Source organism: Microcaecilia unicolor, chromosome 8, assembly GCF_901765095.1.
Source record: "Microcaecilia unicolor chromosome 8, aMicUni1.1, whole genome shotgun sequence".
In the NCBI taxonomy this organism is placed as follows: Eukaryota; Metazoa; Chordata; class Amphibia; order Gymnophiona; family Siphonopidae; genus Microcaecilia; species Microcaecilia unicolor.
In genome coordinates this window covers 152,043,057-152,059,398 of record NC_044038.1, presented here as the reverse complement: position 1 = coordinate 152,059,398, position 16,342 = coordinate 152,043,057, and positions in this window count along the sequence as shown.

Sequence of the window (16,342 nt, the reverse complement as noted above, 5' to 3'; positions counted from 1 at the left end):
ATATTCCAACTGACTTCGTCTTCAGTAATATCTACTTCCAATATCTCCTGTTGTTGTCTGGTAAGTTGTGGAAGCTTTTGTCCCTCTAGGTATGCTTTCGCCTCTAAACCCTCCTCCGGGGGAGGAGCATACAATTGGGTGTAAAAAGTTTCAAAAACCTTATTAATGTCTGTGTTCATATGTTGGCTCTTTCCCTGTGTGTCTCGGATTTGTGTCACCCATCTTCTGCCCCCTACTTGATGAACCAACCGCGCCAACAATTTCCCCTGCTTGTTAGCATGCTTGTACATCTGGTACTTATAATATATTTGAGACTGCTGCGTGCGAGTGTGTATCAATTGATTTAGCTCCATTTGTGTCTCCATATACAATTTCCTGTGTGTAGCGGAATGTGTCTGCCCATAAATTTGTCTAAGTCTCCGTACCCTTGCCTCCAGTCGCAGCATTTCAGCTTCTCTAGCTTTCTTTTTATGGACCGAGTATGAAATAATATGTCCCTGCAACACAGCTTTGGCTGCTTCCCAGAAAAGTATTGGATCCCGCTGATAGCTTTCCCTGTTTAGTTCCGCATAGTCCTTCCACTTCTCCCGTATAAAGGAATGAAATGTTGTGTCATGGTATAATGCCCTCGGGAATCTCCAGCAAAACGGGCGTTTTTGGTCAATACCCCAGTCTAGTGTAATCCAAATCATGGCGTGGTCTGATACTTGTGTGGGACCTATCTCCGCCTGTGTTAGGTATGTCGCTGTGTTCTGAGAAGTTAACAAATAATCTATCCGAGACTGTGTCCCATGAGCCCTAGATAAATGAGTATAATCCCGTTCTCCTGGGTGAAGTAATCTCCAAGCATCCACCAATTCCAAACAGGAACATATCCATGGCACTCCTCTATTGTAATTCACCGGCTTAACTCTTGAGGGACCTGTGCTGTCCAGCCACGGATCAAAAACCATATTAAAGTCACCTCCCATGATTATTGGAGTTTGTTCAAAACTCTGCACCTGTCTGGCAAGAGTCTGGAAAAAATTTTTTAGCATATTGATTAGGGGCGTATACATTAACCAACAGAAGTGGTTTATTTTGCAGTGTGATGTGCTGAATTATATAGCAGCCAAGTGAATCAATAATCCTACGGTTCAACACACATTGCAGGCCTTTGCGGATCAGAATAGCCACCCCTGCTTTCTTGTTCACTGCTGGACTATTCACCACCTCACCAACCCACCACCGACATAACTTCCCATGCTCTAATGTATTTAGGTGTGTTTCCTGCAACAGGGCTATATGCGCTTTGTGTCTGTTCAATGTCTGTAGGATCTTAGAGCGTTTAATGGGGGAGTTCACCCCTCCCACATTCCAAGAAACAATTTTTACCAGGGTTCTTCCTTAAGCCTCTCCGCTATCAAGATCCCCTGCAGATTGTCTCCTGTTTACAAGAGAGAGGTATCCCAGCTTACCTCTCTCCCGGGTCTTCTTTTGTGACAGTCTAATCCCTCTACTTGAATATGATTCTTTCCAAATCCTGACCTTATGGTGTCTCCCACCCTCCCTCTTCTCCCCCTTCCCTTCTGCCCTTCCCTCCCTAGCCCTCTCTAAACCCTTCCCCTCTCCTCCCTCTCCCCCCCCTCCCCATGCCCACTTCCTTGAGTTCTCTAATAGAACCCGTCATGTATAGGTGCCCCCAGACCCCACAACAATGATCTTATCATTCTATCATGTTTATGCAAAACAATATCAATGAATACATCTCTCCCCCTCCCCTCTATTTATTTATGCCCCCCTCCTTCAGCCAGGCACATCTCGTCAATCAAACCTTATTTACTTGTACATTTGTATGATCTTTCACTCCTCAAGCACACTATGTAAGTCCGTAACCTTAATCCAAAATAATTTATATAGTTTGACGGTCCTGTCTTTCTTTGCCTTTTCACCTCAGAACTCATTCGCATTATCTCATTGTTCTTACGCTTCAAGTAGCTTCCTCCTGCGGTAGTCCATCCAGAAATTCCTGGGCAGCTGCCGCCTCAGCAAAATAGTTTTCCGCGCCCTCATGTTGGATTTTCAGCTTTGCAGGGTAAATCAAAGCAAAGCGAATTTTTTTCCGATGTAGCGCCACACATATTGGCGCGAACTCCTTCCGAGCTGCCGCCACTCGCACCGAATAATCCTGGAAACAAAGGATTTTCTGACCCTCATGTTTCAATTCTCCTCCTGATCGGATTGCATGTAAAATTGCTTGCTTGTGTCCATAGTGTAATATTTTTAGGATCACCGCGCGTGGACGTGTTGCTCCCGGCCGCTTCGGGCCCAACCGGTGTGCCCGCTCGACCCTCAGCGGTCCCGGTAAGTTATTTAGTTGTAGTGCTCGTGGGAGCCAATTCTCCAAAAAGGCACCCAATTCAGTCTCTTTGATTTGTTCTGTCAGTCCAATTAAACGTAAATTGTTGCGCCTCGATCTGTTTTCTAAATCGTCCAGCTTATTTTCTAATTCCACAACTCGTTTCCGTAGGGCCTCCGTCGGTTGTTCAGACTCTACCATGCGGTCCTCTATGTCGCTGATGCGTTGTTGCATGTGATCCAAATCTAGGTGAAACCCATCTAGTCTCTCGTGTGCCGTCTCTGCTCGATCAAAAATTGCTTGCAGCTTTTTGTCTAGAGCAGCCTCTACAGCCGCTGTGACTTCCACGGTGATTTCAGCAGTCCATGCTGAGCATACACTCGAGCTCGGTGATGGTTGGTCGGCCACCATTTTAGGTTCCACGATCTTACTTTTGTCTTTCTCTTTCTTCTGTAATTTTGCAGTCATCTTGTGATGTTTCGCTCCGATTTTTCAGCACTTCAGGGCCAAAGCTTCCCCCGATTGATTGCTAAGGAGGGGGAGTAGTTGTATCCCACAAATCGTTCGATAATTGCGTTAGTTGAGGGGGACTGGCAGGAGCTCAGCTCACCCACGTCCTCACTCCTGCATCGCACCACGTGACCTTTTCCCGCATACCTTTTAAATAGCAGATTTTCACCAGCAATGAGCAGCAACTACTACACTTTGCTTATGTTGGTCCCACAGCCTTCCCACTGATGCAACTTCCTGTTTCCACATAGGCGGGAATATGTCAGAGGGAAGGCTGTGGGGCTGGAGCTAGCAGTACATATCAGTCACTGTTTGCTGCAGGTGAAGATCTGCTATTTACAAAGTATGCAAGAGATACAGTTGTTGGAAGTTTTCAGCTGGTGGGGCTTGAGAATCCCTGCCAGCCACATCATAGGTGTGCTGAAACTGGATGGGCCTGCGCCGACCCGGGCCCACCCTTGGCTACGCCACTGTCACATACACTCTCTCAAACATACACACTCAGAGGAAAACCTTGCTAGCGCCCGTTTCCTTTCAAACAGAAACAGGCCTTTTTTACTAGTCTTTTATATTTTCTTCATCAGGGACAATCAGTGTTAATAATCATCTCCTGTTCTCTGCCTCTCACCCCTTCACTCCATACACCCTAACACCCCTTTTTGCCCTGCTGTCCTCTACCCTCTTTCTTTCTTCTTTTTCCTCAAACTCCCCTCTTTCTGCCCATAACTCCACACCCCTCACCCCACACTCCCCTCTGTGCCCCATTTTGCCTCCACTTCCCTTCTTCTTGCCCTCCTGATGCCACCCCACATTCTGTTCCCTTCTCTCACTCCCCATATTCCCCTCTCCTTTCCTCCTGCTCGACCCTCTCTCTATCCATACTCTTTACTCAGTACTAATATTCCTCAGCCAGTTCCTTCTGTCTTTTCTTCTTCTTATATCCCCTGCTTTTCCTCTCTTGTCCCATTCTCTCCCATCTCCCTCCTGATACACAGAACTAGTATGCTCCACAGACTCTCTCTTCCCCCACCTTTAGTAGACTAATCCTCAGGTCTCTTGATAATAATAATAATAATAATAACCTCCTGTTTTAGACTCAGTAAAAAAAAAAACTCTCTCTCTTTAGTCCCATCCCACCTTCTACTATGGCCATCAGGTTGTCAGTTTTGTTCAGCCATGAGAGGTTTGGAGGGGAGAGAGGCTTCCAAAATTAAGGCTGCAGGTGATTCAGGAATAAGGTTCACAAACATAAGGTAGCCTGTGGTCATGGCAATGATGCATAAAGTCTGAGCAGCACAGTGAGCAGACATATGAAAGATCTCCCCCTCATGCACCTCACACGCCAGCAGCAAAGAGAAAAGAAGAGGTGGTGTTCGGGCCTGTCGGGGCAGATGGATCACAGAACCCCTTACTCAAACCAAATACCCTCAGCTATATTTTTGTTGGACACCAGCCTGGGCAGCCACAAAAAGATAACTATAAACAAAATAATCTTATGTTAGCAACTGTTTATTCTTACAAAATTAGCAGCAAAGCACAAACTTGTTTCTTAGCAAGAATAAGCAGGGGGAAATTGGATACATAAGCAAAGGGGGAAAACAGCAAGTGAGGCACCTGCTAAGCCTCTGGCTCCCCAGAGACCCAGGACTGTCAGTGCCCACCCTTGACTTTCAGACCAGGCACTCATAGAGTTTCTCAGCCCAAAGCACTGGTTTTTCAAGGCTATGTCATACCTTTGGTATAATTGCAAGAGGTACATAAAAAAAATTTACATTTCCTTACAAGATACATTTCAGTCCTTTTGTTAATTAAACACATCCTCAGTAAAAAAAAAAAAAAAAAGCAACAAAAAAACAAACAAACAAACAAACAAACAAACAAACAAACAAACCCTTATCTCACTTCAAAGGGTCAGGGTCCTGTTCTCACAGAGTCATCACCCTCACAATATGTCTTTTCCTCCCTTGTCTTACAGCTAAACAGGAATCCTGTTGCCTCTTCCCCATGTCCATCTCCTTGCTCCCTTCAAATGGCAATTAGTTCTCAACAGATGGAAACCTGCTGCATTCAAATAGTCTCCAAATGGCCTCTTTGAACACACCTATGGAAACCAGTGCATTGCATAACTCATTGTCTTTCAGTTACCTGGCCAGAAGAGGGGAGGAAGGGGGGGGGGTAGTTGCTTGTTCTAGGCACCAAATGGCTTTGTTGGTTTTATAATCCACAAAAGAACAAATGTCTCCACACTTCACAGTCTATTGATTATGGTTTTTCTTTATATTAAACAGTACCAGCACTGGACCCGCATGATCTAGGCCTTCATAATTGTACCCCCACCAACAGTGGCAGCATTGGCATATGTGTTGAGGCAATTAGGACTAGGGATTTGCTGAATCTCTTGAAGACTCTGGCACACACAACTGAAAACAGACCAGAAAATAATATGTACACAATCAGAAGAAAGGCCCTGGGAGCTAATATTGAACATATATTTGTAAAATCTCTTTGTTGGTTCAGGAAAAGGTTTTACATTTGCTGATATCCAGTACCTGGGACCAATATGGCTAACTTTTCTGCATTATTATTATTATGAGCAACATTTATTAACTGCTCATCAAAAACTGTTCTGAGTGGTTTATATAACATCCAACATAAAATACAATAAAATAAATCCAGCGACATTAACATTACAACCCACAAACAAATCAATAAATATGTCATTAAAAAGCAAAAACTAATCAATAAACATATTGATAACAATAGAAAATAATCTAAAACAGCTGCTGAGAGGAAGAGGAGTAGCCTAGTGGTTGTTGCAGTGGACAGAGAACCTGGGGAACTGGGTTCAATTCCCACTGCAACTCTTGTGACTCTGGGCAATTCACTTAACCCTCCATTGCCCCAGGTACAAAATAAGTACCTGTATGTAATATGTAAATTACTTTGACTGTAACAACAGAAAGGCAGTATATCAAGTCCCTTTCCCAATCAGCCCAAATTAACCTAATTACCCCTAAAATTCAGCAAATAACCAGACTTGTATAGTGATTGAAGAAAAACAAAGTAACCTTCAATAAAATCAAATCCAGCATTGTGTACCAGTAGCGGTTACAGCCTCTTCCTGGTTTTGGTTAGAGAGATTTGCATATATCTAATCTAAGAACATTTATATGACTTGCTTAGTCAGAGGCCTTTGACCCTCAAGGAGCAGAGTTTTCCACCTCTCTGTTAACAGAATACAGGATGGACATTGGTACTTTCTTAAATACAGATTAATGCTTATATTAAGCCTTCATTTTATCCACTATTAGAGTTTTAATTTTATTTTGACAAAGAATTTGAATGTTTTTTTACATGAAATATGGCTTCCCTAAAATGACTTTCTCTGATCTTCCAATTTATTGTCAAAAACCATTTTCTTTGTGCAGTAAAAATCTAATGAGAGGCACAGCTCCACCAGATTGGGATAAGAAGTTTCCATTTCTCACTATGATACATTAAGGCTATGTATTATTGATACTAATTTATCATGATCTGATTTCAGCTTGTAAAGGCCAAATACATTAATAAGAGTGATGTTTATTTCTTCACTCTCACCAGATCTCCTTTTGAGAACATCCAGTGTTGGCCTGCATATCTAAAGAGGTTTGAGCAGCAGAATCCCTGTGGGTTTATCAAAGAAAGACTGACCCTCTGTTATGAGATGCTGTGCCTGGAAAGAGACATTTCTTGTGGAGAAGGGTTGGAAAGAATGATTTTGGCCTGTTTTGCAAAGTTGGAACTTCTGGGGATAACATTCAGCTGGCGGCAATTGCCGTTTTGCAGTTCACTGCCAGCAGTTAAACCCAGATATTCACGCCGGGCCATGTCCAGACTTTGGCATTGAATATTCGGTTTTGTAGAGTCGGCTAACACATAATTAGTTAAGTCTATATTCAGCACTTAACTGGCTTGGATTACCGCATAAAGATAAGACTGACTTTTATGCGGTTAACCTGGCTGGTTAAATGCTGGATATTGGCAATTAACTGGCTAAGTACCGACTGCACCCCCAGGATGCCCCCAAAATAGCTGGTTTCCAGTTTGTCGCTAACCGGTTATTTTCAGCAGTACTAACCAGTTAAGTGCTGTTGAGAATTAGTGCTTAGCCCTGGACAGGCAATTTAACTGGACAAGAGCTGTTTCTGGCCAGTTAAAACATCTCTATATATAAAAGGCACCACCAACGTTCTAATGAAGCCTCAAGCCGGAACTTTGAGGCGGTCTAGATATCCGGTTTGCCCAGCAGTGTCTACCCCGCCCTCGCGTCATAACGTGATGACGTCGAGGGCGGAGCAGACACTGTTGAGCAAACCGGATATCATCTCCCCCTCTCGGCGGCCATTTCCACGGAACGACTGGACGAAACGCGATCTCATCTCCCCCTCTCTGCGCCCATTTTGACGGAGCGCCATCGATGACCTGCAATACATGGACGAATAACATCGCCCCGCACAACATTGGAGGAAGGGAGGGAGGGAGGGACGCACAAATGGGCGAATAATATCGCCCCACACAACATCGGAGGGAGGGAGGGATGCAGGCAGGCAGGCAGCCTGAACGTCGGAGGGAGCCAATCTGCCCGCCTCAATGTCAGAGGAAGGGAGCCAGCTTGAACGTCACAGTGGGAGGGAGCACCACAACCCTGAAAGGCAGAGGGAGGGGGCACTCGAATCTGAAGCTGGGAGGGGGAAGGGAGAAGAACAGGAAAAAGGGGAGGGGAGGGAAGACGGGGGAGGGGGGAAAAGGGCAGCAGACGGAGGAGCCACGATCCTGAAAGGCGTAGGGAGGGGGGGCCATGACCCTGAAGCTGGGAGGGGGAGGGGAGGAAACGGGAGAGGAAGGACAGGGGGGAAAGGGAACACAGGGGGGAGGGGGAACAAGGCAGGGAGACAGAGGGGGGGCCCTGCGCCACTCTCTCATTCTCTCACACACACACACTCTCACACACACATTCTCACTCTGTCACACACACTCGCACATTCACTCTGTCTCTCTCACACACTCACTGTCTCACACACTCTCTCAAACATACACACTATGATGGGGAAAAAGGCCAGGAGACGGAGGGGCCACGATCCTGGAGGGAGGGGGGGCCACGAACCTGAAGCTGGGAGGGACGCTGGGAACAAACATGGGACGGGGATGGAAAGGAAAGGGGGGAAGGGGGGAAGGAGGGCCCCTGCGGCACACACTCACTCTTTCTCACACACACACACACACACTCGCACATTCACTTTGTCTCTCTCTCTCACACACTCACTCTCTCAAATATACACACTACGATGAAAACCTTGCTAGCGCCCGTTTCATTGGTCTCAGAAACGGGCCTTTTTTACTAGTGTTAAATATTGATCCCTCTGCTCAATGAGTGGTAGCGGCCAAAAAAGCAAACAGGATGCTAGGAATTATTAGGAAAGGGATGGTGAATAAAACCAAAAATAATATAATGCCTCTATGTTGCTCCATGGTGCAACTGCACCTTGAGTACTGCATTAATTTCTGGTTGCCGTATCTCAAAAAAGATATAGCAGAATTAGAAAAGGTTCAAAGAGCAACCAAAATGATAAAGGGGATATAACTCCTCTCGTATGAGGAAAGGCTAAAGAGGTTAGGGCTCTTCAGCTCAGAAAAGAGATGGCTGAGGGAAGATGCGCTTGATGTCTATAAAATCCTGAATGGTATAGAATGGGTAGAAGTTAACTGATTTTTCACTATTCCAAAAAGTACAAAGACCAGAGGACACTCAATGAAATTACATGGAAACATTTTTAAAACAAATAAGAGGAAATATTTTTTCACTTGAAGAATAGTTAAGCTCTGGAACTCTTTGCCAGAGGATGTAGTAACAGTGGTTAGTGTATCTGTTTTAAAAAAAAAGTTTGGACAGGCTTCTGGAGGAAAAGTCCATAGTCTGCTATTGGACTGCTTGCCCTAAGGATTGGTAGCATGGAATGCTGCTACTAATTGGGTTTCTGCCAGATACTTGTGACCTGGCTTGGCCACTGTTGGAAACAGGATACTGGGCTAGATGAACCATTGGTATGACTCAGTATGGCTACTCTTATGTTCATATCTGCTTTCCTTCTCTGTCATAATATCAATACTACACTGCCCAAAGCCATCTTACCTCTACTCATAGACTAAATGCCAGATTTAGCATTTCTGATATAATTTTTCTCTTAATTTTTCTAATCTCCCTCCCAACTCAGCTCTACATTGGCATTTCTTGATCAAAGGAAAGATCCTGCATATCCAACCTCTCCAAGGCCAATAATGAAACCATCTGCACTCTCCAAAGCTCATAAGTAGGCGCTGTAGGCCCCCTCCATTGCAACAGAATAGATCTCTTGTCTATTAATATCGCTCTCTGAAGAACGCTGGACAGTTTTGCCGGTAGAGGCCTAGAAATATCATAAACATCAAAGAGGGACAGCGATGTCAGAGATACCCGTCGACACCATTGGAACGATGTATGGTGCAAAATTTGAGTCTAAAAGGATTGAATACACCAGCAGTGCTAAAACATATGACTGAGAGTAGCTGGTGAATCTTGACATTTAGGGCAAGCAGATGCGGGACTGTACGCTGCTTTAAATGCTCTGTTGGGGGTGATGTACATACAAAGAGCAAATTTATATTGCAGTTCTCACAGCTGAACAGAGCTAAAATGCCTTTGAGCACCCAAGATACAAGCCTTGACCTGAATCCCAGCAATCCGTTCTACCAGTCCCAGCGACCACTGTTGGGCTAATTTTCCAAAATCAAGTTCCTCGGTCGTGTCCTTCAGAAATCTATGGTGATATCTCATGGGAACTTATTCTGGGAGCCAAGGGTGAGGGCAGTGTTAATAGTGTCTTGTACATCTTCACATACACTAACTCAACCCAAGCTGCACACATAATGACCAAACTGCAGGTAGGCAAAGTAATCGGATATCGGTAAAGAGTAAGCGGCCTGGAGCTCCACAAAAGGTTTCAATTATCCATCACAATTATCCGATACAAACGCTGCTGAATCCGAGCCTGGTGGGAAATTCACATTGTGGTAAATAGAGAGAAAAGGAGTCACGGCCGGCATAAAATGATGCCACCTGCATATCCAGTGCCAGGTAGCATGAGCAGTTTTCAGAATGAGGTTCCCTCGAAGCGTAGAAGGAGACACCCCTGGAATGGTATGGAGCTGCCAGCTAAAATGCTCAGTGGAGGAAAAAGAGTTCTCCAGTTAAGTCTCAGAGAAGTCCTGAGAACCTTGATACCAATCATTAATATGGCACATAAAACACACCACAGATAGATAACATACATTCAATAGTCCCAGCCATCCCAATTCTTTAGGCTTCTGCAAGCCTGCTATCGGCAACCTGGCACGACAACCCTGCCATAACAATCTTTGACGCTCCCTATGTAATAAGCACTCATCATGCGCTTTTAAGTATAAGGGAAGCATTTGAAAAAGATAAAGCCAGTGGGGAGCTAGAATCATATTAAATAGCCCAGTTCTTCCCAAGAGGGAGATGGGATAGTCATGCCAGGTGCCCAGCAACCACTTTGTCTCTCAAATCAATGGCGAGAGTTTACATTCATATAATTTTGAGACATCCAAGGGTATGTAAACGCCCAAGTACTTAAACTGTGTCTCAACCCAAGTAAGCAGGAGCTCCCCCACCCAGGCAGATTGAATCCTGGAATCCAAAGGCATTGTCACTGACTTGTCCAAGTTCAACAAGAAACCTGCCAGCCATCCATACATACCTCGATACTAAATGAAGCATCGCCAGCACTGACCACTGAGGGTCCCAAAGGATCAGCAACAAGTCATCAGCACACGCTAAAACTTTTAGGAAGGTGTCATAGACCTGGACCCCGGAAACCACCGAGAAATCATGAAGCGTACAAAGCAGGGGCTGTAGAGATAGAATAAAAAGTAGAGGGGATAAGGGACAGCCCTGCCGAGTGCCCCTAGCAATAGGGAAAGGCGTGGTCTGCAGCCCATTAATCAGTAGGGAAGCCCAGGGAGAAAAATAAAGTGTTCCCACCAGCCAGCAGAACCGTCCCTCCATACCCACATGAGCAAGGATCCGAAACAGAAAAGGTCAGTGGACCTGATCAAAAACTCACTCTGCATCAAGGCTAGTCAGCGGCAATGGTTCCTGCTCCTGTCGAGCAGACCACATGGCCAACCGCAGTTTATGGACATTAGTGACCAACTGACAATTTTGAACGAAACCAACATGATCATCGCAAATCAAAGTTGGCAAATATGTTGCCAGTCTGTCAGCCAATATCTGTGATAAAATGTTTATGTCAACATTAATTGGAGGCAACATTTAGAGCAGACGCTGACCTTTGACTCATGGCAGCTCAAAAAAAAAAAAACATCCAGTCACAGAGGGGCACTAATGAACCAAACAGGACTGACAATCTAAAAAAGGCAGTCATTTTTTGTAGCCATGAGGGTTGTAACTGCTGTTCAGTGCAGGTTATCTTCACATAGTGGCCTTTTCTGTTAATGGTCTTATTCTCTGAAATTCCACACCACAGTCTCTTCAGGAGAAAAAGGGATGAGTTGACTTTCCATGGAGAGGTTGAGTGATGTGGTAGCCGTGTTAGTCAATTTTTAAAGGTAATAAATAGAAATAAAATGAAACAGAGAAAAGAAAATAAGATGATAGCTTTTTTTTATTGGACTAACAATACATTTTTTGATTAATACATGGAGAGGTTAAAACTGATGTTTTGTGAGGCTCTAGAAGTGGGTAAGGTCGATGAAGTATGTGTTTTCTGATGATGCTGTTATCTCTGTATGTCTGATGCTGATATGTGTTATTGTGTTCTCTGAGGGTGGGAGATTTTCCCCTAGATTGCCTGGATATAAATGTATGCCAAATAAAAATGAATAAATAACATTTGATATATTATGGAATACTCAAACACCTGTTACATTTTGCAAATAAATAAATGCTTTGAGACCATCACACTACAGTTCTTTAAGGTTGTAAGTGCTGCTCTGTGGAGTACTCCTATGCTTCTGGAAGCCCAGGTACATATGGAGGTGGGGGGTGGGCACGAAAACAAAAGTTGGTCCGGGGCACCAGAACCTCTGAGCTGGTCCTGTTCTGTGAACTCACTCCCATGCTTTTGGGAGGCCTGGTACAATCTTTTGTTCAGGGTTGTAACTGCTGTTCTTTGGAGTTTATCCAGTGCTTTTGGGTGGAGGAGTGGCCTAGTGGTTAGGGTGGTGGACTTTGGTCCTGGGGAACTGAGGAAGTCACTTAACCCTCCATTGCCCCATGTAAGCCGCATTGAGCCTGCCATGAGTGGGAAAGTGCGGGGTACAAATGTAACAAAAAAAAAACAAAACCCCTGGCACAATCTTTTTTTGTTTAGGGTTGTAATCATTATGCCAAGCAGATTACCTCCACATTTACTTGATTTCCAGCTTCTTGTCATTCTGGATCTTCTGTGTTTATTTTTGTGAAAATAAAATTTCCTACCGTTGTTTTTGAATCTTTCCTCTTGCAGCTTCATGTCATACCCTTCATTTCTACAACTTCCCTTCCACTGAAACAGGGTTGTTTCCTGTGCATTAATACCTGTCTGGTATTTAAAAGTTTCTCCCTCCTGTCTTTCCTTTCCTAGGATACACATATTAGGTCTTTCAGTCTCATCTCATCCAACCTTTGTAAAGGAGTTGGCATGCAAAATGCTAGGGGGAAAAAAATCAGTCAATCACGTAAGTGCTGAGGTGTGGCACCATGATAAGGAAGTGGAAGAATGAATTTTGAAGTTAACTGCACAGTAAAATAAAACAGATCCAGAGAGTACAAACAAAGTCATAGTTGTGTAATGCTGCTCTAGTCATTAAAGGGCCCTTTTGGATTACAAGTAGCAGCAGCAGGATTTGAACTGGCCACTTCTGGATTGCAAGACCAGTGCTCTAACCACTAGGCCACTCTGCCACTTCTAAGGGGCCCTTTTATTCAAGGGCATTAAGCCCTAATGAATGAATGCATAGTGTGTGAAAAACAGGCTACTGCAAAATACATTAAAGCAGGGTTTCTCTCTGTGTTCCCTCTGCTTCTTCCCCCTTCCCTCCAGGGTATCTCTCTCTCTCAGTGTCTCCCTCCCTCCCACTCTCCAAGGTCCAGGGTCTCTCTCTCTCTCTGCATGTCCTCCTCCCCTCCCCTGTGCCCAGGTCTGGCACCACTCACCCATCCGCTGGTCCTGCAAAGGATGTGGCAGATAATGCTAAAAGCTGCCCCTTTCTGTCTTCCTGTGGGGGGGACCCAGCAGAGGAAAAACCCTGCTCTGCACAGCCTTTGAAGGACTGGTGGAAGGGTGAGAGGTGCCAATACCCCGGGGGGGGGGGGGCAAGGAGAGGAAGCGAGGGTTCAGCTGTATGCGGCCCCTACCATTGGCGGCCCTGGGTATATTGCCAGGCTTGCTCAATGGTAGCTACGCCCCTGCAGCAGTTCTAACCTGCCACTGGCACCTCTCTTCTTGCTGTGGCTTGTGTGCTTCACACGTCAGCAGTTTGAATTGTAGGGGACTCCATAGTTGCAGGGCACCTCATTATTTAAACAGATAATCTGTAAACATCCCCCCCCCACACACATACCCTAGACTATGGAAAGGAAAGAAGAAATTCTGGTGGCAAGGCAGGAGGAATGGCTACGTTAGGGCTAGGACTGCTGGGAGGGAGGTGAGACAGAGAGGGTCTCTAGGAGGCAGAACGAGTCTTGAAGCTCTTGGGAGGAAAGACTGGGGACTATGGCATGATATGAGTGGAGGAGTGGTCTAATGGTTAGTGCCTGCCATGAGCTCTAACAGTAGAGATCAGGCTTCCATATATGTGGCAACCATTTTAACACATGAAGCTGCTAGAGGCAGGTGTGAGTGGGATCGCTCCAGTCCTGGATACCCTCACTGGACCACTAGGGTTGTGGATAGGCCCTGAAAGGGGGTGGGGGGCTGGTCTCAGAGGGGGCAGCCTCAGGGAGAAGGTCTTGGAGGGGGGTTGGAATTGGTGGGGAGGAGGTTCAGGAGGGGAGCTCTGATCACAGGGGAGGGGCATCAGGGTGGGGGGGGGGCACATCCCGCAACGTCAGCTGCTACGTTGAAGCTATGCAAATCAGGGCAATATTCAGCGGCCAGCCTGCAGAGCATGATTGAAGTGGGCAGGAGCCTCTCCTGCCCACTTAAATCACTTTGAATATTGAGTATTATATTTTATTTGATCCAACTCATTTATCTACTTTTTTAACCGCTAATTGTCAGGTTTGGCTCCTGATCCTCCTCTGGCTGCACTTTGAGATGTTGGTATAAAATGGCTTGACGTTTAGCATTTGTGCATGCTTTTGTTTTCCTTTATGATTTATTAATGTATTGCTTATTATCTTACGTTCTTTCCCCCGATTATTGTGAACTATTGTCTACTGATACAATTATTTTCCTTTTGATTCTTGTTGAATCTGTATATTGGTTTCCTTCTTATTACTGCACTTTGCTGTACTAACTATTCTTTGGTTATTGTTCTATGGATTTCCCATAAAATAACACAGAAGAAGAAGTAGGTAGGAATGAAGCCCTAGCATGAAGTACAAAGGATACAGCCAAGGGTTTGGCCAGCTGTCTGTATATGTAATATCACTATACCGAGCTGTACATTGCAGACAGTCTACGATGTGCCTGAACAAATATTTTATATGTTACAGAGTTTGAGATCAGAGACTGTTTTTTTTCTTTTTTAAAGAGGAAGCAGTTTTAATTTTTATGTATCTTTTTGTCCCGTTCTTTCTTTAAACAATTTTTATTGAACACATGAATAAAATACATGACAACAATCTTATACATATATGTTCAAGATTTCCAACAATTTCAAACATACTCTTTCCACCATCCCCAGAACCAAGCAACCAGGGGCGGACTGACCGTTCGGGCAACCGGGCAATGCGGGGGGCCAAGAGGCTTTGCCCAGATGCCTGCCGTTCTCCACGCCATTCTTCTGCTGTTCTCCCCATTCCCACACACTACCTTCCTGCCGCGGCCACCACTGCTGCTGCTGTTACAGCAGTGGTGGCAAAAACAGAAATAAAGATCGCGGAGCCGCACTGTTGCTCCTATTCGTGGCTGCCGGTCTCGCCTTCCTCTAACAATTTTCTGTTCCAGGGCAGAGCCGGTTAGCTGTGAGAGGGAAGGGAATGGTGCAGCCCCGCAATCTTTTTTTTTTCTATTTTTGTCGCCACTGCTGAAACAGCAACAGGGCAGAAGCAGTAGTGGCCGCGGTAGGGGGTATTGAGTGGGAGTGGGGATAGCTTGGTCCTGGTGTGCCAGTGGTAGTGGTGGTGTCCGGGGGGGGGGGGGGGGGGGGGGAGAGATTTTGGGTGGGGCTGAAAAAAAAGACTGTAACACTGTATGGAAGGGGGAGGGTGTGATTGTAAGTGAGAGTAGGGTGGAAGAGTGGGGATATGGGGATTAGGTGGGGACATATAAATTGAGCAGGAATAAGGAGGACCCCAGGTACAGGTTGACTAGGTGATGGGGAAGGACAGATGATGGATGGAGAATGGAGTGGGGAGGGGGAACAGATGCCGGATGGAAGGGAGAAGAGATGGGACAGATGCTGGATGAGAAGGAGAGAGGGGACAGATGTCAGATGGAAAGAGGGAGAGGAGGGACAGACACTGGATGAGAGAGAGAGAAGGAACATATGCTAGATGGAAATGGGGAGAGGAGGGACAGACACTGGATGAGAGAGAGAGAAGGAACATATGCTAGATGGAAATGGGGAGAGGAGGGACAGACACTGGATGAAGGGGAGAGAGGGGATAGAAGCTGGATGGAACGGGGAGAGAGGATGCAGATATGGGATGGAACTGGGGAGAGAGAGGGGCCTGGGTGGATGGAAGTGAAGAGAGAGAGGGGTCAGATGCTGGATGGAGGAGGGAGAAAAAGAGGAGAGACTCTGGATAGGAGAGAGAGGGGGCAGATGCTGGACAGAAAGGGGAAAGAGAGAGAGGGGGACAGATGCTATATGGAAAGGGGGGGAGAGAGGGATAGACGCTGGTGAGAGTTAAGAAGAGATTGAGGAAAGAAGAAACAAGAGACTGGGATGAACACAATTAGAGAAAAGTAAACGGCCAGACAACAAAGGTAGGAAAAATGAGTTTTATTTTTAGTTTAGTATAAAGTAGTGTGGTAGCTGTGTTCACAAAGAAAATGGAAATAAGATGATATCTTTATTGGACTAATTTTAATACATTTTTGCTAATGTTTGGAGACCCAACCCCCCTTTCTCAAGTCAGAACAGAATACCTTAATAGCAGTATACTGTCCTGAGCAAAGAGGCTTTGGCCTCTGAAAGCTAACTGGAAAATATATTTGATCCAATAAATTGGTATCATCATATTTTCCATTTTTTTTGTTTTATTTGTATTTGTTAACCTATAGTATA